Source organism: Panthera leo, chromosome B1, assembly GCF_018350215.1.
Source record: "Panthera leo isolate Ple1 chromosome B1, P.leo_Ple1_pat1.1, whole genome shotgun sequence".
Lineage (NCBI taxonomy): Eukaryota > Metazoa > Chordata > Mammalia > Carnivora > Felidae > Panthera > Panthera leo.
Genome location: NC_056682.1, coordinates 43,802,949 through 43,827,353, shown reverse-complemented (window position 1 = coordinate 43,827,353; position 24,405 = coordinate 43,802,949). Strand labels below are relative to the sequence as shown.

General features: G+C 42.9%; 1 protein-coding gene across 3 annotated transcripts in view; it reads left to right on the top strand.

Annotated features, from left to right (window-relative positions):
• Positions 1-360: 360 nt before the first annotated feature.
• PLEKHA2 (pleckstrin homology domain containing A2) overlaps positions 361-24,405 on the top strand; it is a 71,239-nt gene continuing 47,194 nt past the window's right edge. Inside the window, exons 1-2 of one of the 3 annotated variants that reach the window (XM_042934801.1) lie at positions 14,723-14,983; positions 15,337-15,431. The gene's annotated coding sequence lies outside the window, so the exon portion shown is untranslated. Of the gene's footprint in view, positions 524-14,722; positions 14,984-15,336; positions 15,432-24,405 lie in introns of those variants that run through there. The other 2 variants (XM_042934803.1, XM_042934802.1) reach the window with 2 other exon arrangements.

The window sequence follows — 24,405 nt, the reverse complement described above, 5'->3', positions numbered from 1 at the left end:
ATGTGCAGTCCTTTTCTCATTTTTTTTTTTCCCTTTTCTTTTTTTGTCAATAACAAAAATGTACCAGAGTATTGAGACACTAGCTAAGGAATGGCCATGATGACAGCCGGTGGGGAAGGGGGAGGAGGAGGGGAGGTTAGGTCTAGAGAGATTTTTTAGAAAGGCAGATCAGCTGTTCCCCAGAGGAAAAGCAAGGGGATCACGTGGGTAAATTGGGGAGAGGGACACGCGAGCGTGTGCGCGCGTGTGTGTGCGCGTGCGCATACACACACACGCGCACACACACACATACACACACACACACACACACACAAACTCTCTGAACTTAATCAGTTTTTAAAACTCTGTCTTTGAAACGGGAACTTGCCTTGGGTCTCCTGAAACCGAAAAACACAGCTCTTGCCTTCCTCCTGGAAGTCACCTTGTCCTTTGGAGCCTTCGCCTGCAGGAGGTGGCTTCCTGTGGCTGGTGAGAAGCTGGCTCCTTTTTGCAGAGTTCTTGTTCTTCCAAAACCAAGGGCGGGGTAAGTGGAGGCTGCAGACCCCTAGGGCCCCCTGAGGGAGGGGGGTCCTCTCAGTTTGGTTACCTAAGGATTAGATAAAGGAGGTTCTTTGTCGGGTGGGGGACACTCGGACTCTTATGTATGAAGAAAAGGAAGTGGGGGCGGGGTGCAGACAGATTTTGCCAAAATACAGATGGAGCCGACTAGATCCAGAACAATTCCCAAAGGAGGTCCTCCCACACCCACAGGAAGCCCCCCCCCCCCAAAAAAAAAAGCTTGAAATTCAAATTATTTTAGTGCTTGGGAGATGAGAGGGGGGTGAGAGAAAGCAATGGTAGTAAATAGGAACAGAAGGGGGCAGAAAAAACAGGAAGGCTTGTCAGTATCTTTCCTAAGAAACAGCTCAGGAGAGCACCAAATATTAAAATAAATGTAGCTGGACTTGAGTAATACTTTTTATTATTTTTTTAAAAATTATTTTTAGACCGTAAAGGAGCATAGGCACAAATTTGATACATGTGGTTTCTGCCCCCAAAGAAACGGCTGCTCCCGCCTCTCCTTTTTTTAGCCTCTGTTTTTGAGACGACAGGACAGAGATGTTTTGCCCACACTGTACCCACACTCGTTCTGTTCCTCTCAAATGCGTTTCACTGCCCTGGTTTCCTCCAAAAGCTGTCCTTCTCTCATGAATGTTGTCGTGCTCTTGTTTCTGCCTCCCTTCTTGCTTTGGGTTAGAAGAGTGGAAACAATGTTGGGAGAGAAAGATGGACACCATGATGAGAAAGTGAGAGAACAGTAATTACATTTGAGAATTAGGTAGAGGGAGAAATAAAAGACCCTACTCCCTGGTGGAGGACTTGAGTCTTGCCTGGTCCTGGTTTTTGCCATTTCTTAAAGAGAATGGTTTGGATGAGACAGGGTTGCCAGAGAGATAGATACAGGATACCCAGTTAAATTTGAATTTCAGATAACCAGCAGATAAGTACCCCCAAAAGCTGACTTTACAGTTCGATGTATTTGAAGAAGTTCTTAAACCACCTTACTCCAGTGGTGTTTAAATGGTGGGTGCCTCTGGGGTAGATGGTTTTAGGGAATCCGTTTCGGAATCCGCCTGAGGTGAAGTGAGAGCCAGGTGTCACATTGGGTCTTTTCTGCTCCCACTCCCCTGGCACACTAGCCCTTCACTTCTAAAAAAGGAAAGAAAGGCATTTGTCCTAGATTGTAAAAGCCTCCAGGGGCCAGACAAGGAACACTTAGAAATATTTGTGTTTGTGTGGAGAAAGCAAAAGCCTTTTTGACTGAGATACCAATCATTTCACAAATTAGGTGGTTTCCAAGTTATCGTTTTCCGTAAAACTTGGAGAAAAACCTAATTGAGTTGACCGCTGATAGATCATCAGAATAATTTTTTTAAAACTGTCTTTATTTTTCAGAGCGGGTTTTGGGTTCACAGCAAAATTAAGCAGAAAGTACAGAGAGTTCCCACATACCCCTTGCCCTTATACAGGCACAACCTCCCCCCATAGAATAATTATTGAAGGAAAGTTTCTAAGTGATATCTGACCTATAAGGTGAAGGAATCCAAAGAATTGAGTGACACTGCCAGATTTGGCCCTGCTGAAAAACAAATCTCAAGTTCCCTGGCAAAGGTGGACTGGCCACGGATCTTCATATAGGGTCTGTATTCATGAGCAAGCCAGTCATTCCAGGTGTGCCTCTGAAGCCATAAGCCTAGAAATATGTCCCTATTTTCCTTTCTTCTTGTCAGCCCTGGACATTGTCATGACAAAGCTCCTTGTGGCCCCATCTACTTATTCAAGTGAACAAGGTTTCTCAATGTTTACATTCATAAAAATGAGATGGGGGAAAATATTGGTGCTAGGCCTGCTCATTCTTGCAATAAGTAATATTAATTGATGGATATTTGAATTAATTACATATGTATGTAAATATATTCAAATCCATATAGGTAAAAATCCATCCTCATCCATTAGGAGAGATAATTCTTACGAGGAGAATAATTTTCAATATTTTACTGTTTTATGTTTAATGATCAATAAAATACATATTTATCATGTTACTGATGATGGTAACAATGGCTTCGTCTCAGGAAATGTTTTAATACCTTATGGTCACAGGATATTTTTTGAAATTGTAAAATTAATTTACACATGCATATTTGTTTCAAAAAAGATGATAGGGTAATCAGTAAAAGATGTCCAAAGGATAGATGTTCAAATAATAAAAGATGTCATAAAAATATTTGGATGCAAATCTTTAACAGAAGTGGAATGAAGATACAGTTCGTGGAGGAAAGGGAATGACTTAACATTTCTGTTAAGGAACTTCGTGTTCATTTTGAAAAAAGAGTGATGGTGTCAAATTACTATGGTGCTTAGATTCTATTGGGTGCATTGAAAAGAGTGATATAACAGTTTTATTTTAAAACATTCGATGAAAACAATCTACAGACTACATCCCCTGCCAGTACTCAAACCACGAAAAGCTATAGATACCAACTTAAAATGTGTGAAGGGATATGTAGTTTTCAGCATTTTTAGGGGGTGTAAGGGAAGAAAAGTTTGAAGACGTCTGCTTTATATCATTTTCTTACTAACACTTCCGCTCAAAATATAGTAGTTACATTTCCAGATTCTTTACAACTTTGAACAACAAAAATCATAGGCACCATTCTACCTGCTGTTTCAGGGGTGCCGTTGTCCAAAGTTCTGTGTACCTCACCGTGCTGCTCATCTACTCTGAACTGAGTGGTAGTCATAGGGTCATGCACAAGGGCTTAAATTGGAGAAACCAGAAATAAACCACCCCCTCGACCTCACGGCTGAACTATTTCAAGAATACGCAGTTACGTTTCAGTGGCCATGATTTGACTCATGGCGCACTCAGTAACATATAATTACGAGCTGCCTTCAACAGACTTCTGCACTGCTTGCTTCTCACCTTCTGAATATAGAGGAACCACAGCAGCATTTTATGGTAACTGATTGAAATGATCTAACCAACCCTTCTGTGCGCCCTGTTATAGGAGAGTGACTTTCTCGAACACCAGCTGAGGTCCTGGAGTTTCTCCAAGTACCAAAACCTTGCTTTTTAAAAAGAAGACAGAAAAATGAATGGGAGCAGCCATGTGCCCTGATGACAGAGGAAACGCACATGTGGGAAACTATGGGATAGGAATGGTAGCAGTTGAGGTAGGAGGGCAATGGAGCACTGCTTTTCATATCAGAACTAAAAACTAAATGTTAGTTCACCACAAATGGAGTACTGCCAGCCACAATATGTGAAAGTGTGCTTAACCAGTGTGTGGGCTTCGTGAGTAGTGGTGCCTCTGTTAATCTAGGGTCAAGAAGGATATGTTGCATCACAAGTGATTTTTAAAAATAGCTAGTATCTATTTAAGCATAAAACTCTCATTTTTTAAGCTTATAATTTTTCTCTTTAATTAAACGTCTTATTTTGAGTTAACTGTAGATTCACATGCAGTTGTAAGAAATAGTTCAGAGAGATCCTATGCACCCTTCATCCAGTTTCCCCCAGTGGTGGCACCTTGTAAACCATGGTACAATACAACAAGAATACTGACACTGATACAGCCAAGAGAAAGAACATTTCTATCAGCACAAGCGGCCCCTTGTTGCCCTTTTATAGCCCCACCCACTTCCCTCCTACTCCACACCTTTCTTGACCTCGCAATCACGTATTCGTTTCCCATTTCTATAATGTCATTTTAAAAATGTTATATAAACGGAATCAATATACAGTATGTAGCCTTTGAGGGACTGGCTTTTCTTCACTCAGCATACTTTTCTGAATATTCATCCTTTTTGTTGTGTATGTCAGTAGCTTGTTCCCTTTTATTGTTGAATAGTATTCCATCATATGGATCTAACACAGTTTAACTCTTCACCAGTTGAGGGACATTCAGGTTGTTTCCAGGTTTTGGCTATTATCAATAAAGTGGCTATAATCATTCATATACAGGTTTTTGTGTAAACATGTCTTCATTTCTCTAAGGCGAATGCCCAGCAGTACGATTATTGGATATATGATAGTTGCATGTTTACTGTTTTAAGAAACCGCCGAACTGTTTTCCAGAGGATCTATACCATTTTACTTTCCTACCAGCAATGTATCATGATCATTTCTCTTTGTCCTCACCAGCATATGACATTGCCACTGTTTTTTATTTTAGCCATTCTGGTAGGTGTGTAGTGTTATCTCATTGTGGTACTGTTTTTTGTTTTTGTATCTTTTGAAATTGTTTCCATTTTTATTGAGATATAATTGACATATAACATGGTATTAAAGTATACAATATAATATATATATATATATGTATATTATGGTAACCACAATAAATTTAGTCAACATCCATCACCTCATGCAGCTACAAATTTTTCTGTGATGAGAAATTTTAAGATCTACTCTTCTGGCAAGTTTCAAATATACAATACAGTGTTGTTAGTTTAGCTCTAGGCACCATGCTATATATTATATTCCCAGAACTTATTTATAACTGGAAGTTTGTACCTTTTGACCATCTTCACCTATTTCCTCCTACCCCAACTACTCTGTCTCTGGCAACCACCATATGCGTGTGTGTGTGTGTGTGTGTGTGTGTGTGTGTGTGTATGTATTACAATATGTATGCGTATGTATATATATCACATTTTCTTCATCTATTTATCCATCATTGGACATTCAGGTTATTTCCATTTCTTGGCTATTGTGAACAATGTTACAATGAACATGGGCTAGCTCATGCAGATAATCCTCTGAGGTAGTGATTTTGCTTCCTTTGAATATATACTCAGAAATGGAATACTGGATCATATGGTATTTCTATTTTTAATTTTTTGAGGAACCTCCACACTGTTTTCCATAGTGGCTGCCCTAATTTACATTTCCACTAAGAGTGCACCAAGTTTCCCTTTTCTCCACATCCTTGCCAACAATTGTTATCTTTTGTCTTTTTGATAATAGCCATTCTGATAGATGTGAGGTGATATCTCATTGTGGTTTTGTTTTGCATTTCCCTGCTGATGAATGATGTTGAGCATCTTTTCATATACCTCTTGGTTATTTGTATGTTATTTTTATAAAAAAATTTAATTTTTAATCAGGCTTTTGGTTTTGCTATTGAGTTGTGTGAGTTCTTTTTATATTTTGGATATTAACTCCTTATCAAATACGTGATTAGTTGTGGCACCTGGTGGCTTAATTGGTTAAGAGTCCGACTCTTGATTTTGGGTCAGGTTCATGGTATTGAACCCTGACTGGGCTCTGCCCTGACAGTGTGGAGCCTGCTTGGGATTCTTACCCTCTCTCTCTCTGTCTCTGTCTCTCTCTCTGTCTCTCTGCCCCTCCCCTGCTCATGCTCATTCATGCCCACACACTCTCTCTCAAAATAAATAAACATTTAAAATATACATGATTAGCAAATATGTTCGCACATTCAGGAGGTTGCCTTTTCATTTTCTTGATTGTTTCTTTTGCTGTGAAGAAGCTTTTTAGTTTGATGTATTCCCACTTTGTTTGTTTGTTTGTTTGTTTGTTTTGTTTTGTTTGCTTTTGGTGTCAAATCTAAAAACATCATTGCCAAGAGTAGTGCCAAAGAGCTTACCTATTATGTTTTCTTCTAGGAGTTTTATGGTTTAAAGTGTTCAGTATTTTTAATTTTTGCAATTTTATTTTCACCAACTTTTTACTTGTAAAGTTTTTTATATGGGCATTAAATATTTTTAAAAAATTTGTATTATTAAACAAAAGGTACATAATACACATGATACAACATTTAAAAAAGTAAGAGGGTATGAGTGAATCCTGCCTGCTCTTAACCACCTCCCTCAGAGGTGGTCTGCTCCCCACAGGCCACCACTCCTACCAGCAAAACTACATGGAACTTTCCACCTAAAATAAAGGCGCTGATCACAGTTTAACTACCTTTTCCTACCCCAAGGTCATCACCAGGAATGACAAAGATTGTCTTGAGCACATATAACTTCTGGGAATTCTTTTTTTTTTTTTCTTTTTAATGTCTATTCATTTTTGAGAGAGACGGAGAGACAGAGCATGAGTGGGGAGGGGCAGAGAGAGACGGAGACACAGAATGGGCTCAAACCCATGGACTATGAGATCATGACCTGAGCTGAAGTCAGACACTTAACTTACTGAGCCACCCAGGCACCCCAAGTTCTGGGAATTCTTAACTTTTCTTTCCCCTCCTTTGTTGTCAGCTAATCCATTTACAGACATAGGAATGAACGGAATAAAATAATTTCCTTCTCCATCCTGCTCCTCCTCTGTCTCTAATATTGTCTCCTTTCTCCTGCTGTTTCTAATCTTCTGAGGACTAGAAAACCACATAACTGAACCTTTAGTAAGCAAGGCTAAGAAAGGCTCTCCTTAATACAGGGACTTTGGCTACAAAGAGGCCCCTTCCCTCTTGCTTTCTGTGTTTGGAATTCCACTCGGGAGACTCAAGTTGCCAGAAGGGTGACCTCCAGATCAGTGCCAAATCCCCTATATGTCTTTTCAGCAAGACTGTGACATCTTTTGTCATCAGATGCTGGAGGGTGCATTTGACTGTATTTATCCAATTAGAACATTCACAGCATCATTAAGTATTAGGTGTAAGGATAAATTTGGCTTGTTATTATTTAATTACTAAATAATAGTAGGCTGGACCAGGCTTAATTCTCCAGCCTAGTGTTATACTTAGTTTTAATATAGTTTGATAGACATGTGAAGTCATCATAGATACTATGATGAAATTTGGAAGAAGACCCTTGAGCAAATTACCTGTTTCCAGTGAGTCATAATGAGTTTCACTAGATCTCAGGGTTCAGGTTGGTAATCAGTTTCTGTATATCTTTTCCAGAGGCAGGAATTTTAATGTGAATGGAATAAAATTGGCTACAATGCTTTTGAAAAATGTATCCACAGACTGACAAGTATTTTTAATTTGAGGATAAAGTTAGTTCTATGGTTTTTTTCTTTTGATTTACTTTTTATTTTTTAAAAGCTTATTTATTTATTTTGAGAGAGAGAGAGAGAAAGAGAGAGTGTGAGCAAGGGAGATACAGAGAGAGAGAGGGAGAGAGAGACTCCCAAGCAGGCTCTGTGCTATCAGTGTGGAGCCTAACTCAGGGCTCCATCTCACCAACAGTGAGATCATGATCTGAGCTGAAATCAAGAGTCAGATGCTTGACCAACAAAGCCACCCAGGCGTCTCAGTTATATGGTTTTTAAGTCACAAAGCAGCTATGAGATCTCTGAGGTAATTTTATTTATTTTTAAAAAATGTTTATGTATTTATTTTGAGAGAGAGAATGAGCAGGTAGATCTGTGCTGTCAGTGCAGATCCTGATGTGGGGCTTGAACTCACGAACCATGAGATCATGACCTGAGCCAAAATCAACCAATTGAGCCACCCAGGTGCCCCTCTAAGGTACTTTTAAATTAAAATATATTTATCTCCTTTTAAACCTAGTATTTTTTTTCTAGTAACAAAATACTATGGGCTTATTAAAGAATACTTGGAAAATTCACCAATACAAAAATTTTTTAAAATCACCTGTAAACCTAACTCAGATAATTACTTTTAACACTTTTAGTATATCCCTGCAAAACTGAATTTTTTTTTTATTAAACACACACACACACACTGGTTATCTCTGGAGAGGAGAGTAGTGTTTGGGGCACATGAGCAGAAGAAATATTTGTTCATACTTACTCTTTTGCACCTTCTGAACTTTGTACTGTGTGTATGTATTTCCTATTAACAAATAATGGAAGGACATAAATTCACGTTCAAATATCCTTTGTGCTTTCTTGTTGTTTTGTAATAACCAGCTTGTGTTAAGAACCACTGATATAAAAGTCCGCCCACTTCACTGACTACCATAGGCATCTCTTGGAATAAACTGGATAAAGTTTATTCCAGTTAATGACTTTGACTATATTCACCCATAAGTATTTGCTAATAGCAGCCCCCTCCGTAGGCTCATTGTCAAGGAAATGAATTATGTAACTGGTCTAAGCAAATATAAAGTTAACTGTAGTGTTAAAATATGGTCATGGATACAAAGCTAATGTATCTATTCATTCTCTCTTTCTGATTCTATGGGTCCAATTCCTCCCATATAATCACAGGGCATCTCTAGGGATGCAGGAATCCCAGCAGGGCACTGCACTTATTCAAACTGACAGAAAAACAATGCCATCAGCATGAATCAATAGGAATGGTGCATTTGGCCAGCAGACTGTTATTTCTGGGGAGAGGATGTGCAATCAGTTTTGAGATTTATTAGTGTCAGATTTAGCTGTATAGCAATATTTTCCCAACTTTGTTACTACGAAATAGCCCTTTTGGCCTGTGTATGTATGCATTGCATGTATATATGTATGTATACATATGTGAAGCAAAAATACTACAGACTGGATGGCTTAAACAACAGAAATGTATTTTCTCCCAGTTCTGGAGGCTGAAGTCTGAGATCAGTTGGCCAGCATGTTTGTGTTCTGGAGAGAACTCTCCTCCTGGCTTGCAAACAGTCATTTCCATGCTGTGTGTTCTCATGGCCTTTCTTTGGTGCACACAGAGAGATCTCTTCTTCTTATAAGGTGACCAGTCTATAGGATTCAGGCCTCACCCTTATGACCTCATTTAACCTTAATTACCTTCTAGAAGCACTGTCTCCAAACACAGTCACATTGTCAGGTCTTCAACATATGATTTTTTGGTGGTGGTGGAGGGGGGCACATAATTCAGTATTTATATATTTATATTTTACAAGTTTAATTTTATATACAAACTTTTAAGTGTTCCACCAAAGTTTTATCTTTTTTGAATTTACTTTATTACTGCCCTTTACTGTTGTTTCCCTTATCCTATAAACAGAAATTGCCAAAGCTTCTTCCATTGCCCATTTCTCCTATTCTCCAGGTTCTGAGAGTTTGAGCTAAGAGATAACCCTGGGTGCTGGGCAGGGTTCATCTTTCTCCTTAAAACCTAAATTCTTCCATCTGTAAAATGAGATTAATAATCACTAATCCTGTGAAAGGGAAAAGAAGGAATAGTTAATAATTTACCATATAATGTTAATTCTTTGCAATAAAAGTTTCAAAATGAAATGCAAAGATCTTAATCCAAAGGTACCATACTGATTTTTTAAGTGTAACAGACAAGCTCAGCGCTTGCTATGTACCTTAGAAACATTAACTCACTCAATCTCAACAACAATGGTATGAGATAGGTTATCTATTATGACCACCTTCCCCATTTTATGGAAACACAGAGAAGTAAAATAACTGGTCATGCCTTTGCAGCTAATTAGTGACAGTCAGGAGGCAAATCCTGGCGCTAGAGTCCAGTGACTACCCAGTCACTATGAAATTGCTGCTTATTCACTGCTAATTGTGTCATTTCCTGGCTCAAAAACCTTCAGGGACTCTTGAAGCCTAAAATAATAAATACAACTCATTAGTTTAGCAATGAAGACCCTCCAGCTACTTTTCTTTCCCATTTTGTTTCCCATGAAAATGCTTCATCTCCCTACTGTGCTCCAGCTGAACTGGACTACCCATACTTCTCCAAATTGATGCCATGCATTCTTGCTTCTGTGCCTTGCCCTTGATGCAGTCTTTACCTGGGGCCCACCTGTTCTCAGCCCCTCTGCACCTTCTATGTCTTCCTTTCCCTTCAACATCCTTCCATACTGCCATCTCCTTTATGCATTTTCTCCCGCACCTCTCAACCCCAGCTGGTTGTGATTTTTCCCACAGAATTTTATCTCCCCTCGTCAATCTGTGTATACAAGTTTCTGGCTTTTATAATAGTTATTTCTGTATATGTTGTACTGTCTCCTTGTATATTCCCTCCTTATTTCTGTATATTTCTGTATATTTCCTCCCAACTTTTTTTTTTTTAACATTTATTTATTATTGAGAGAGAGAGACAGACCGTGAGCAGGGGAGGGGCAGAGGGAGAGGGAGACACAGAATCCGAAGCAGGCTCCAGGCTCTGAGATGTCAGCACAGAGCCCAATGTGGGGCTCGAACTCATGAACTTCGAGATCATGACCTGAGCCACCCAAGCGCCCCTCCTCCCAACTTTAAGGATGGGTTCCTTGAGGGCTACAATATACTTTCTCATAGAGCTTTAAAAAATTTTTTTTTATTAAAGTCTTAAATCATTATTTGGTTGTTGTTTTTTTTTTTTGACAATCAAATGTATGCATGCTTATTGCAAAAAATTAAACATTATAGAACTACATCTCTTAGAAAGTGAGATACACTATTATAATCCCTCCTCCCCCACCCTAAGAGAACTGTGGTTAACAGTTTGGAATGTAGTCTTCTACACTTTCTTCATATAATAAACATGTGTAATTTTTATTTACAGAAATAGGACTATACCATACAGACAGCTCTGTACCTTTTTTCCACTTAAAATATTTAGCATTTTTCATATGTTTTATAAAGAGGTACACACCTCATTCTTTTTTAACAGCTGCATAGCATGGGATTGTATGGATGTACCAGTATTTACCTGTTCAATCGTGTTGATGAGCATGAGGGTGATTTCCAATTATCAACATTATGAACAATACTGCAGTGAGTATGTATGTATATATTTCATATATATACATGGCATATGGACACATACACATATACTGCCTATATACTGTATATGTCTCCAGATGACTTTCAATAACACATACCTTTGGACATGAAATTGCTAGGTGAAATGGAATGGAGGTTCTAAATGTTGACAGTTATCAACAATGTGGTTGGGAAGAGTCTTGTGTTATGTCTTTCTGTACTCTTCACAAGCTCAGTGGTTAAGAGGGCAGGCTCTGGCTTCAGGCCGCACAGGTTTGTATCTAGGCTGGGTCTCTATGCCTTAGTCATCTTATCTCTGAGAACATAATAGGACCTTGCTCCCAGTTAAGACTTAAGTGAGATAACCCAGGTAAAACAATTAGCATTTAGCAAGTACCTGAATAATAAGAAAATGCAAGATACATGGTGGGAGGAAAAATGGTAATAGGTTCAGATAATTGTTTGTTGAATGAATAGGACTGAGGAGGACAACAGTTAGTTTGAATAATCTTTTTGGAAATGGATGGTACTTCGCTATGGAAACTAATAGTAACTATTTATGAAATGTCCAGCTAGCATTAGAGTTGTAATGGCCTTGGAGAAATTTATCTCTGTGCAAAATTAACTGGCCTGAACCAGGATCAACCAATGACCTTGGCTTTTTGAGTCTCACACTTTCCCCAATGGAACTAATGGGCCCTGGCTGCAGCCTGGTACCTTATGTAATGTGTATCTTTAAGGACAGAAAACAATGCATTTGCCCAGAGGGTGTGCTAGCTCACCACTGAAGGTTATTAGGCCATCTAGTTACCCAGTTATTAATATTGAAAAGAAATAGAAAATGCATAAATAAATGGCTAGAGTACAAGTGTACTGTTTATAGATTCTTGGGTTCTGGGCCAGAAGTCTCCATCTTCATGGAAAGGTTCCTATACCAATAATAGAAGATTCTGGGGGTAGTCAACCCTGGGTTCTAGAACTAACTCTGCCTCTAATTAGCTGCAAAACCTTGAGCAAGTTGTTGAAACTCATCTTGCTGACACAATGAGGGGACTGAAATAGCTGATGCGAAAGGTCCTTTTTTGACATTCCTTTCCCCACAGGCGGTTACATTTTCAGACATCAGGACTATTTATTGCACTGAAAAAACACGAATAATCAGGTAATGGAAGTATTCTTTAAATGTCCAGGTCAAGAGATGGCAAAGGGGCCACAGCAGGGCACAGATTCAACTGACACCTGCTCTGTGGTGCCCACTACAGGAGGAGGTGGGGGGTGTCCATTGAGAAAGCACCCAGAAATCTAGGAATAAGGGAGTGGAATCGGGGCAGAAATTGTAGTCTAACTGGGGCCAGGTTTTGGCCAGGGGCAAATATGGTGGTAAGTGGGGCTGGCTCCCAGTGAAATACGAGCATCACCCAAAGTACATTGATGACCCTCGTTCTAGTCCAGTGTATTCTTGCTCCTGTCCAGTAAATTGTACCCGTCTTCTCAGGCTCATTTCAAAGTCCATCTCCTTTTTGATACAAGTCCCCTTTTTACCTCTCCCCCCAGATGTCTTGTTCCTTTAAAGACTGACTGTACTTATTCTCTGTGCCATTTTCATGGCACTTCCATGAGGGATACGAGGCTAACTCAGCCTTCAAGTGACACTTGTATCCTTCTAATGAGACCCGAGGCCTTTGGCTCCCTTTGCTTACCAGGCATCCAATACAGTAGTGCACAGAAAATATTTGCGGCTCTGTGATTGAGTGACTCAGGCAGGCCCCATGGGGAGTAGAGTTTTATGGGTTTTAATATGAACCATACCATGGAATCTGAGACTTTTACCTCATTGCTCATACTGGAAACCGTCAGTTCCAGTCAGATTTGCTTGGCGCTGGGTGGAATTTTGTTACTTTTCACAATGAAAACCATAATCTAATTTTTAAATAAAAAAACATTTACATAACACCTACTTCATGTACCACAGTAATCTAAACAGTACAAAAGTTAACTCAATTTACTTTTCATAACGACCCAGATAGGAACTGAGGCACAGAAATGTCATTTGCCCAGGGATCAAAGCTAATAAGTGGCAGAGCTGGGATTCAAACCCAGTCCATATGGTTCCAGAGAACATGCTCCTTAAGACGCTATGCTGCCTGAAACCTATGAGTAGCAAAAATCTTCACGAGCAGAAAAAAATGGACGTTGATATATTTATTTCAAAGGAAATGTTTTTTTCCTTGTGTCCCCCCTTCCTCATTCGAAGCAAAATGCTCTAATGCAAAAAGTCTTTTCTTTCTTTCTCTCTCTTTCTTTCTTTCTCTCTGTCTCTCTCTCTCTTTCTTTCTTTCTTTCTTTCCTTTTTTCACACCTGAGAGAGCAGGCAGCTCATTTTTGCTCTGGCAATCAAAATGGAAGAGGAAACTTGTGTGGTTTCATCACTGGTGCGTTCGGGGTGTGTGCTGCTACCTCCCTCCAGCTCCATGTCCCCCGCTCCCAAGCTTTGTTGCCTCAGCTCCTGGAGACTTTTCAGCATGCCTTTCCCCCGTATCAGTGGGATGTGGACCAGCCTTTCCATCCCTCCCGCACAGCCAGTCCCTGTGCCCGAGCCTCTTGAGGCTCCCTTTGTCCGCTTCTCCCTCGAAGCCTCAACACGCCCGCATCAGAATCCCCAGAAGCAGCATCTCCCCGTCCTCCATCCCAAGGGTGAATAATCCACTACGTGTCCATGTTTCCGATGTCTTGCGCCTCACTTTCTGTATATGTAAATGATCTCCCCTTGTGGGAGGCCGGCGTCAGAACCTGACAGACCTGCCACTGATAGACTGTGGGACCCAGGGCAGATTACTTAACGTCTCTGAGTCTCGGTTTCCTCATCGTGAACGGGGTTGAGATCCATAGGGTTGCCGTGTGGACCAAGTGAGATAATTCAGGGGCTGCACCGGCACACAGTAATTTTCTTAGGTTCCCCTTGGCATCATTTACTTAACGCATGCTTGTCTATTTTCCTTCTTTTTTTTTTTTTTTTTCCCAGAGCACCCTCCCGCTTTGAGGGCAGGAAAGGCGACTTTGCGTCGTCATACTCTGATAAAGTCCCCATACCCCTCGTTAAAAACGTCCGGTGCCACTGGGCTCTTCTGGCACATTCATGACAATCCAGGAGAATCGCTTCTTCTTCTCACCCCAACCCTAAACTTTCACCCTGAGGCCCCAGAAAGGCTAAGGGCTCCCGATCCGAGGGAGGCCCGGCTGAAGTCGCGGGGTGGGGCTCTGGGAAGAAGAAACGGGGTTCAAGAGGGAGCCCGCGCTGCGGCTCGCCTCCCTCCTTCAAGGATGCCCTCAGCCCCGGGCCCCCTTTCGGCTCGGGACACCTGCTGCCCGCGGCTCGGCGTCGGAGGCAGTCCTCCTCCGCGCGGCCGTCTCCGCGGGCCGGGTCCCACCTGCGCGGCCGCCGACCCCGGCGAGGTGGTCCCGGCCCGCGCCTGGCGCGCGGCCACCAGGGCAGCCTCCCGGGCGCCCCGCCCCCGCCTCCTCCGCGCAGCCCGCGGCGCCCGGCCGCGCCCCCTCCCACCCCACGGCGCCCCGGCACCCCTCTCCTCCCCCGGCGGGCTCGGCGGAGCATTGTACTCACATCCGGGGCTGGGTTTTGCTTTAATGCGAAACGTAATTAACCCGGAAAAAAGAGCCGAGAGACAAGAGAGAAGGAGGGGTGGGGGTGGGGGGAGAAGAGCGAGAGGAGCGAGAGGCACCGAGAGTTTGGCAGCGAGATAAAGAAATCCCCCGAGAGCGGCGGCCCGGCCGGCCGGAGCGGTGCGTCCCACCCCGATGTAAACCACCCTGCCCGAGCCCCGGCCGCCGCACGGCGGGGTAAGTGGGGCGCCCTGGCGGGTCCGGGAGCAGAGAGGCGCAGAGGGGCGCGCGGGGGCCGGCGGGGCTGCGGAGCAGGGGGAGCAGGAACGCGGGCGGGGGCGCCGAGGGCGCGCAGGCGGGGGCTGGGTGCGCCTGTCGTGGTGGCTGACGGCGAAGGGAAAGGTCGCCGTGGCCCGTGGGCGCCTCCGGCAGCCCCCGGGAAATCCCTGAGGGCAGCCCCTCCTCCATTTTTCTGGAGCATCCGGGGTGGCCAAGGTCGCCACCGCCAGGGGTCGGGCTGCGGGGGTGGGGCCGCGCGGAGGGGGGTGGGGGCGGGTGTTCTGCTGAGCTGCATTTTCTCACGTTTGCAGCGGCGAAACTTCTCTGCGGGTTCTGGCGCTGGAGCACCGGCCTCGCAACGACTGCCCGGGCTGCGGGTAGGGGAGGAAAGCGGAGAACGTCCCAGGCAAGTCCCGTGGGCTCGGACTGGGCCAAGGATCCTCATTTTTCTCTTCCCCTATTACCTTATTACGTGACAGGCCTACAGTGCTCCCCTAGGGAGATCCCTTCCTTTCCATTGGGTCCAGCTCGGGCCCTCGGGCTTCTGGAACTCCAGGCTGTGGGGGTGACTTGAAGGAAAACTGTCCTAAGATCCAAGTTCGGTGCCAGATTGGGAAAGCACCCTCGAGAGAGCTGTCTCTGGCTCTCACTAACTTCTTCCTCACCTTATACGCTTCCCTTTTCTGCTCTAGTTCTGAAGACTGTTACTTCATCAAATTAACAACAAAAAAATAACAAAACCCCAAACCAAAAGAAAAAAAAACAGATAAAGGAGGAGGAAAGGGAAAAAAGAGGCCGTGCAGGAAGGAAAAGTGTACAGGCACCTCCAGAGAGGAGGCGCGGCAGGGTCACCTCCACTTGGGCCTTACACATCTCCTCCCCCAGGCCAGCCCTCCCCCACACCCCCAGCCTTTTGCCTGAAAGTTTCCTTCCTTCTTAGCGAGTTTGGGTTCAAGCCGAATCTCCCCCCTCTAACTCCGTCTCCCGTTCCTCCTCTTTGCTTTCTTTAGGACTCCAAATGGGTTTTTTTTTTTTTTTTTTTTTCCCAGAGGAGAGTAAACAGCAGAAAGAGGGAGGGGAAAGCATTTTACCAGGACACCAGCTGTGGTTCTTGGAGGCACCTCAGCCCGCTGAGTGGTGGTTTGCACTGGGGCTGAAGTTCCAAAATTGTACTCCTGTTCCTAATATATCTAAGTCAGCCCCCTTTTCCCTCCTTTCTGGAGCTTCATCGTTGTTCTTTGGTGTCAAAGCCTTCAGAAACAGTAAAGCCAAAAGTCTTGAAAGAATAGAAGTGTTTGTGTTCTGTTTCACGGTTGCACTCAGTTGACATTTAATGGATAGTAAGGATAGGAAAGACAGGAACTAAACCCAGCCTCTGTCTTCAGGGAGCTTGCAGTCTGATGGAGGACGCAGGCTGTACATGAGTGCCTAAAATAGAGATCCGGGGTGCTTTGAGAAACCAGAAGAGGCTTTTTAAAAAGCATCCTCCTTTCAGATACTTGTCTTCTCCATGTGTGCCGGTTGAACACACAATGACTTTTGCCACAGCAAAGTCTAGCTTGTAGTCTAGACGCTGTGGGCAGCCCAATGTATGACATCTCCTGGGTGCTAAGCCAAATGTTTGTTGAATGAATGAATGGATGAATGAATGGCTGCAGGTACATGAATTGCTTGCACCTGTCCAGTTGGAAGGGAAAAGAACAGTGTGGCAGTAACTCAATCCTGTAGAGATTTGGTTCACCAAGCTGGCGCATGAGGGTTTCCTCTGATGTTGCCTTTAGACCTTGTCTCCTATTTCTAAGCCTTTCTACAGGGTGTCTGTGACGCCCCTGGTGGTGTTCCAGCTAGCTAATGATGGGAGCCCTGCTCACCTCGCAGATGGGGGTAATTAATCACCTAGGTTTGATTTGGAAACCGGCTGCTCCTTGGTAGAGAGTTTGCAAGCCCGTCTTTTCCCTTGTCGGTGCTTTCTTCTCTCTTCTGTATAAGGAAGTAGGGCCTGCATCTTGTCATCCTAGTGAGCCGAACCATATTGCGCTCGGTATTTTAGCAACGTTAAAATAAATCCTGGAGACATGCAGGTTTTGGTTGGTGCCTACCTCTAGAGAGCTTCTGTGAAAGTGGGACGGGAGAAGTATTAGTTGTATCAGTCATATCCCGAACAGCCAGCCCTCCTGCTTGCTTGCTGGGTGTTTGCTAAAAGTGCTGGAACACTGTGAAGTAGCTCCAAACAGCAGGAGCATGGTCTTCATTGTGTGCACCCAGCTGGCACTTCATTGATTTCCTTTCTTCATGAGGCCGGTGGACAGGTGGGGGATGCCCCTGTCAAAAGGCTGGAGTGCCTCAAGTTGGATCTTGCTGTGCGCCACAGTGCAGTAAATACTTCTGATTCACTGAAGTTACTGTGGCTTATTCTGGCCCATGTAGTCCCGGGCTTGGAAAAGAGCGTCCGGGTGCTGGTACACTGGACTTCCCCACCTCTTCTGTCTTCCTACTGTGAGCAGTCTCGGTCGCCTTACTTTCAGTTTTCCATCTGTCTTAGTGAGTTGGATAGGACTCCTGCAATCTAATCTGTTAGGCTTTGGAAAGGAAGGAAGCAGAGCAAATATTGTAGTGTGACAGCCTATGGGGAGAGGAGAATCTTAGCCCTGCCCAGTATAAGCCCATCACTGAGCCAGGGAATGGGACAGGGTGGGGAGATAGGGCTGCTGAGAGGTGGGAGGGATGGGGTCCCTTCCTTCCTGTTCCAGGAGCGGGTGCAGCGGGACCATAACTGGAAGACTCCATTGACCTTTATTCCGAATCTTGGGTTGCTCCGCTCTCCCCTCCCCTGGCCCCTGCTGTGAAGCCCATCCAACCTTTTAGGCTTTATAATTTATCTCCTTTGTGAAAGCCCCTTCTCTGTTGACTGAAGTGACTGGAGAGGATTAAAAGCTGAATTGAGCTCTTTCACTGTGGAGGTCACAGCCTGCTGAGGCAGGAGCTCCTAACACTGCCCAGTGTGGGCAAAAGGCTTTCAGCGTTGGGACTGTGGTGTGCCTTTCTGCCCACAGAGGCTGGCAGCTGAGATAAAGAGGGTGGGAAGCTAGGTCCACTTGTCCTTACACTCTTGAGAAACACTGTAGTTAAAGGGCAAAGGCCGGGATTCGCTGCCCCATCAGCTAGGACTTAAACTTGGCCATCTACTTGCAAAGGGGCTCTCTCTCCCCCCTTGTGATGCTTCTGTAGGCGGAGCGGGGAGGCAGGGCGGAGTCCCTTCCCTGGAACCTGATCTTCGCGGGCTTGGGTTGTTAACTTTCAGGGTAGCCTGGCCAAGATGGAGTCTGTGGATCTCTTGGATTGTTTCTTTAAATTCTCCTGAAGAATTTTAGAGATGTAAACTATGATGGTTCTTGGAGTAGAGGGAACAGTAAGGGAGGTTTATGCCTTTCTTTGAGGGGGATCCCTTTCTCTTGACATTTGCTTGTTGATATTGGAGGGGTAGAGACCGCCCGTGCAGCTGCCTGCCCTGTAATAAGCAGCTCTGCGGTAGTAATGGTAACCGTATGCTACTTGTCAGGCACTTCACACACATGCACACGCATCATAACAACATTTAAGCAGTGCTTACTCTTTACCAGAACTCCTGTTAAGCACTTTCACACATTATTTTATTTAATCCTCACGGCCACCTTTGAAGTAGGTAAAGCGATTCTCTCCGTTTTGCAGATGAGGAGAAGAGTTCAGTGGAGTCTGTCTGACTCTAAAATACATGCTCTTTCACTTCACTCTCCCACATTGATGGACAACTGAAATCAGCATGCCCTTTTTAATGGTCACCTTCGTGCAAGAGTTTAGTCAAATGCACTTGTACTGGACTGGTCGTTGTCACCTGCACATCCTCTTAGCCACACCCAGTCCCTCCTCCTCCCCACCTTCTCTTTAGACAGGTTGAGGCCATTTACAGTTTCCCCTGGCACTTTGCAAAAAGGCTAGTAGACAGAAGTAATGATGTTGCCTTTTCATTTTTCTACTGCCTGTGTTTTAGCGGGTCAAGTTTTAAATGAAGATTTCAGCTCCCGATTCCTGTTAGGAAACCCTGCAGTGAAAACTAAAATAATTGTGTCTTCTAAGTGGGTGGGGGAGGGGACTGCCACACTTCTGAAAGTTGGAGATCTCCGTTTTTATTGGCTAACTTATAAACCAGGTGTGGCTGCTCACCTACCTGTGCCTGAGATCTCTGGTGGAGCCTTGGGCCACGGGAAGGCCTTCGTTTCCTCCTGGCTGCAACGGCCACATTTTCTCTGACCGTAGATGAAGTTGCTGTTAAAAGACGTCATGACTGTTTAAAATGTTTTTGTTGCTTTTGGCATCTTGATTGCGGTGTATCAATGTTCAGTTTCTCCAGCCTTTTCCCTGAAAATTTCCCCCTTAAAAATTCCTTCTTGAGTGTCTTTGGCTCTCCCCTTAAAGTTATAGGGTCCAGGAGGGTTTGGGCTATCTGTGTCACGTGGGCACGTTTTCTTACCCCTCTGTTGCTGTGGATGTTTGCTTTTTTCACTTCGCACTTCTGTTGGGAACATGCTCTCAGTACATTCCCTTCTCTCTCACATGACTCTCCTGCCTTCAGACTATTTGGAATTTGTTCTTAGGACACATTCAAAATGCAGTGATAGTTAACAAGAGGAGATAGATGCTCCCACACTTCCTAAGTTACAATTTTTGGTCCATTCCCAAGGATGAAACAGCCCTGCTTGTGTCTTGCTGTTATCGTGGTTTTTACCCTGCCCTTGGCATTGGTGAAGCTGCACAGGACACACTTACCTGTGCTGCAGATTTAAACATAGGTGAGCTCTGTACTGATGGCCCACGCGCGTTCCAGCGATAGTGGAGTGACTGCTCATAACCTCCTCACTCTGGTTCCTGTCTGCCGTATTACAGTCCCCTGAGACCTCTGATGTCATTTCCCGATAAACTTTCTCCTGTCGAGTTTAGCAATTGCCTGTTGGTATCCCTCTCACTCACCGGGACACTGCTGTCTCCACCTTCCAACCTAGCAGGGTAACCAGACAAGAGATGTTCTACTGCATATGCCCCACCACATGTTGAGAAACACCATCCTGACTTTCTCGGGAGCAAAATCCCTGAAATTTCCCTGTGCTGCCAACGCGAAGTGATGTGAAAAAAAATCTCCAAATTTCTAAAATAAATTGATGTTTTTTTTCATATTTGAACTGTCAGACGTCGTTTCATAATGGGGACGATACTATTTGAGGTTTTTATCTCTATTATCACTTTCTGTCCCTTTTATCTGCTTCGAAAGTGTCAGGATGGTCAAGCAGATGAATCTCCCTTACTTCACTCTGTTTTTTCCTGTATCTCCAAACTGCACTAGCGATCTTAAAAATAAGACATCCAGTAGAGCAAATTACAGCTTTAATGATGTGATAGCTCTATAGCTTTTTTAAAAGTTTTTTTAAAAAATTAATTTATTTATTTGAGAGAGAGATTGGGGAAGGGGCAGAGAGAGTGGGAGAGAGAATCTCAAGCAGGTTCACTGCTGATAGTGCGGAGCCTGGTGTGTGGGGCTCAGTCTCACCAACCTGAGTTGAAATGAAGAGTCAGATGCTTAACTGACTAAGCCACCCAGGCACCCCTATAGCTTTTCTTTTAAACATAAATCTATTTATCCATCTCTTCATTCATCTGTTTAGCCATTTATTTAAAAAATGTCAGCCCTGTCTTCTAAGTTTCAAGAAGGAAAATTCCACTAGGGGTCTTTGTCAGGGTTCCTTCTTCATTTTCCCAGAGCACTGGGCATGGTGTGGCTTAGGTGCTATAGCAGTAGAGGAATATAGTTATTCATGTGGGTGTGAATACTGAGTTGGCCTTAAGGACAGGGGGTTCTCTTATGGAGACCAGAGAGTAAGGAACCAAACCTGCAGGGGAAAGAATGAGCCTCTCTAAGAGGATGTTGCAATAGTAGGTAAGAAACCCAAACCCAGCTAGTTTGGAGAGTGCCAAAGCCCTCTGGGTAGGTACCTGGCTCTTGGGCAATTGTGATGCATAGTGCTTTATGAGATTTAATACTTTGGGGCACCTGGATGGCTTGGTTGGTGTGACTGTTGATCTCAGAGTCATGAGTTTAAGCCCCATGTTGGGTGTAGAGCTTACTTTAAAAAAAAAAAAAAAGACTTTGAAACACCAAAAGGTCCCAAGAAAGCTATAATTGAGGCAAGGTTTTGTTTGTTTGTGGAATCTGGAGACTTGACAAATTTATTCTCAGCTTCAAAATGTATACACTCGGGTCAGGGTGTGTGTGCAGTTAAATAGCTTTCCCACCTGCTGAATAAAGGGGAGCACACATTCCCTGTAGAATATTTGGAAGATTTGGAAAATACACAGAAGTAAATAAAATTCACCCATAACCCATAGATAAGAACTGCCAATATTTTGATGTCTATATGTCAGTCTTTTTCTATCCAAATATAGAAATACAAAAATAATATTTAGGGGATCGAGATCATATTCTTTTTTTCCCCCAAGTTTATTTATTTAGTTTGAGAGAGACAGAGAGAGTGTGAGCAGGGGAGGTGCAGAGAGAGAGGGAGAATCTCAAGCAGGCTGTGTCCTGATAGCGTGGGACTCAAACTCATGAAACTCATGAAACTCAAACCCGAGATGATATTCTAAGTCATATTATATATTTAAAAAATTTATGGTATAATGAGTTTCTCCCTGATTTATTTAAAATTCTTTGGAAACATAGTTTTTTTTAATGATTCTGTAACATTTCCTTATGTGAATGTCCCCTAATTTAATTATCCCCTAATCATTGGGACATTCAGGGCATTTTCAACTTGTTGTTATTAGAAATTCTATTACAGCTGTCATTTAAAATCTTTTAATCTTTTTTTAATGTTTATTTTTTTATTTAAAAATTTAAAAAAAATGTTTATTTTTGAGAGACAGAGTGAGCGGGGTGGGGGGTGCAGAGAGAGAGGGAGACACAGAATCCAAAGCAGCCTCCAGGCTCTGAGCTGTCAGCACAGAGCCCAACAAGGGGCTCGAACTCATGAACCATGAGATCATGACCTGAGCCAAAGCCAGACACTTAACTGACTGAGCCACCAGGTGCCCCCAAATTTTAATCTTTATTTGCATCTTTATTTATTTGGATCCAGTCCTAGAAGTAGAATCACTGGGTCAAAGGGTATGAACATATTTAGCTCTTTTGTTATATATTGCCAAATGGCCTTCCACAAAAGTTCATGCTCTTGTCCTGGGTGTGTAAGAGCCCTAAGAAATCTTTTCAAGTAGATGACATTTGTTTCCAGAAGCAATCTTCTCTTTACATTCTTAACCCGCTAGTGCTTCTGTCTCCCATTGGTGTGTGTTCTTTTTCCTTAGGGTGTTGGTCACAGCTGTCTCTTATTTTAATCAGCCTGATAAATATGTCAGTTGCCTCAATTCGTAGGGGACAGTTTTATTCTTGGATTAAACATTCTCCAGTAATGGAAAGTAAGACATTGAAATGGTCAGTCAAGGAGATATTTTAGACAGATATCTCCCAGTGCCCTTCACCTCATCTAAAGGTAGAAGGCACTTGAGTCTTCTAATGAGCTTCATTTGGTCAACTGCAAATGTTGGCCAGCAATCTTGATTTATTTGACATTAACCCATCTTCTGTTGCTCATCAATGGGTAACTCCATGCAGTTCACTTTTTGCTCAGTCTCACTTTTACCACAAATTAAATATTTAACATATTTTCAAGTGCAGTGCATACTTAGGAACTTGTATACTGAAGAAATCTGGATCATATAAAATTTTCCTCTTTTTTTAAAAAAACATTTATTTACTTTGGGTGGGGGAAGGGCAGAGAGAGAGGTAGAGTGAGAATCCCAAGCAGGCTCTGCACTGTCAGCGCTGAGCCTGATGCAGGGCTTGAACTCATGAACTGTGAGATCATGACCTGAGACAAAATCAAGAGTCTGATGCTTAACTGACTGAGCCAACCAGGCACCCCAGCCTCTTTTCTATTTTACTTTTCATTAAAATGCATTATTCAGTTATTTGGATTATGGGAGGGCATGTTTTGACTTGGTTTGATTGTGTGTGTGTGTGTGTGTGTGTGTGTGAGTGTGAGAGAGACAGAGAGAACACACTATTGTATGTATACATAATTTTGATTTGCATTTAACAAAGTCTAGGAAGGAAGATGAAGCAGGAAGCAAACGTGAAAAAAATGTTCAGCCTCACTAGGCATCATTATATATTTAAAACTAGCAACAGTTTAAAATGAGAACATCCAATGTATATACGATTCTAGAGATGGTAACGATATATTGCTGACTGTGATGTAAACAGAAAATATTTTTAGGAAGTAACTTTGTAATAGGTCTCAAGAATTTTAAAGGATCATTACCTATGACCTAGTCGTATTATTGCTTGGAAATTATGTATGCTGTTTCCATGTAAGAGGAGAAAGAAAGCATGAAAATAAGAATTTTAACATTATTTATATAATCAAAAATTGAGTATAATCTGTCTGATCCTAGAGAAATGGTTAAGTAAATTATAGTAAATGCAGTTCAGTAATGTTATGCAACCATTAAAGGCAATTGTTATAAAGACTATGTAGCAACATGGAACATGTTTATGATATAATTTAAAAATTTTAAAAGGCCAATTATGCGGATAGGGGCATGAAAAAGCTTGCAAAAGTGAAAATGGTTGGCCAGAGTGAATTTTTTTAAATTCCAGCATTGTTATGCTCTGAGTTTTGCACCAAAAATTGGAAAATTCTAGGGAGGTTTGACGTGCTTTGGAAAGAGGCTACTGAGTGGAGTGGAATTGAGGTCCCTTCCTCTACAAATATTCTGTACTTTTTGTCACCATTGTGTTGTGGAGGCTCAGAAGGTACTAGGTTTCATTATGCTACTAGAGCAAAGGCTTCATTATGCTACTAGGGCTAGTCCGGGGCAGGGGTATCTGGTGCTGCACCCCAGCAAGAACATTTGGCATGTTGTCCCAGGAGGTGGGGAGAGAGTCATTGTCAGGGTGTGGGGCCCAGGACATGGGTTGGGGGTAACTACTGGGATAAAGCACCCTCTAAAACAACCCCCACCCGTAGGTTTACACCAGAGAATTTGGATTCAAATGAAATTTAAGATAGCAAGTGATTTTAGAGAGTCACAAAATGGGCTAAAACCATATAATTGGAGAAATGTTGTGAGAGAGAACATTACAAAGCTTTGCCTTGGTCTTAGGAGGGGAATTTGGGGTGACTGTGTGTACATGTGCATCAAGGTGTTTTTCTCCCCTCATGAATCAATTAGTAGCACTTCCTTTTCTCCCCTCAGTGCCCACTTGTTGGGGCTGCGCTTGGGGTGGCTGAGAT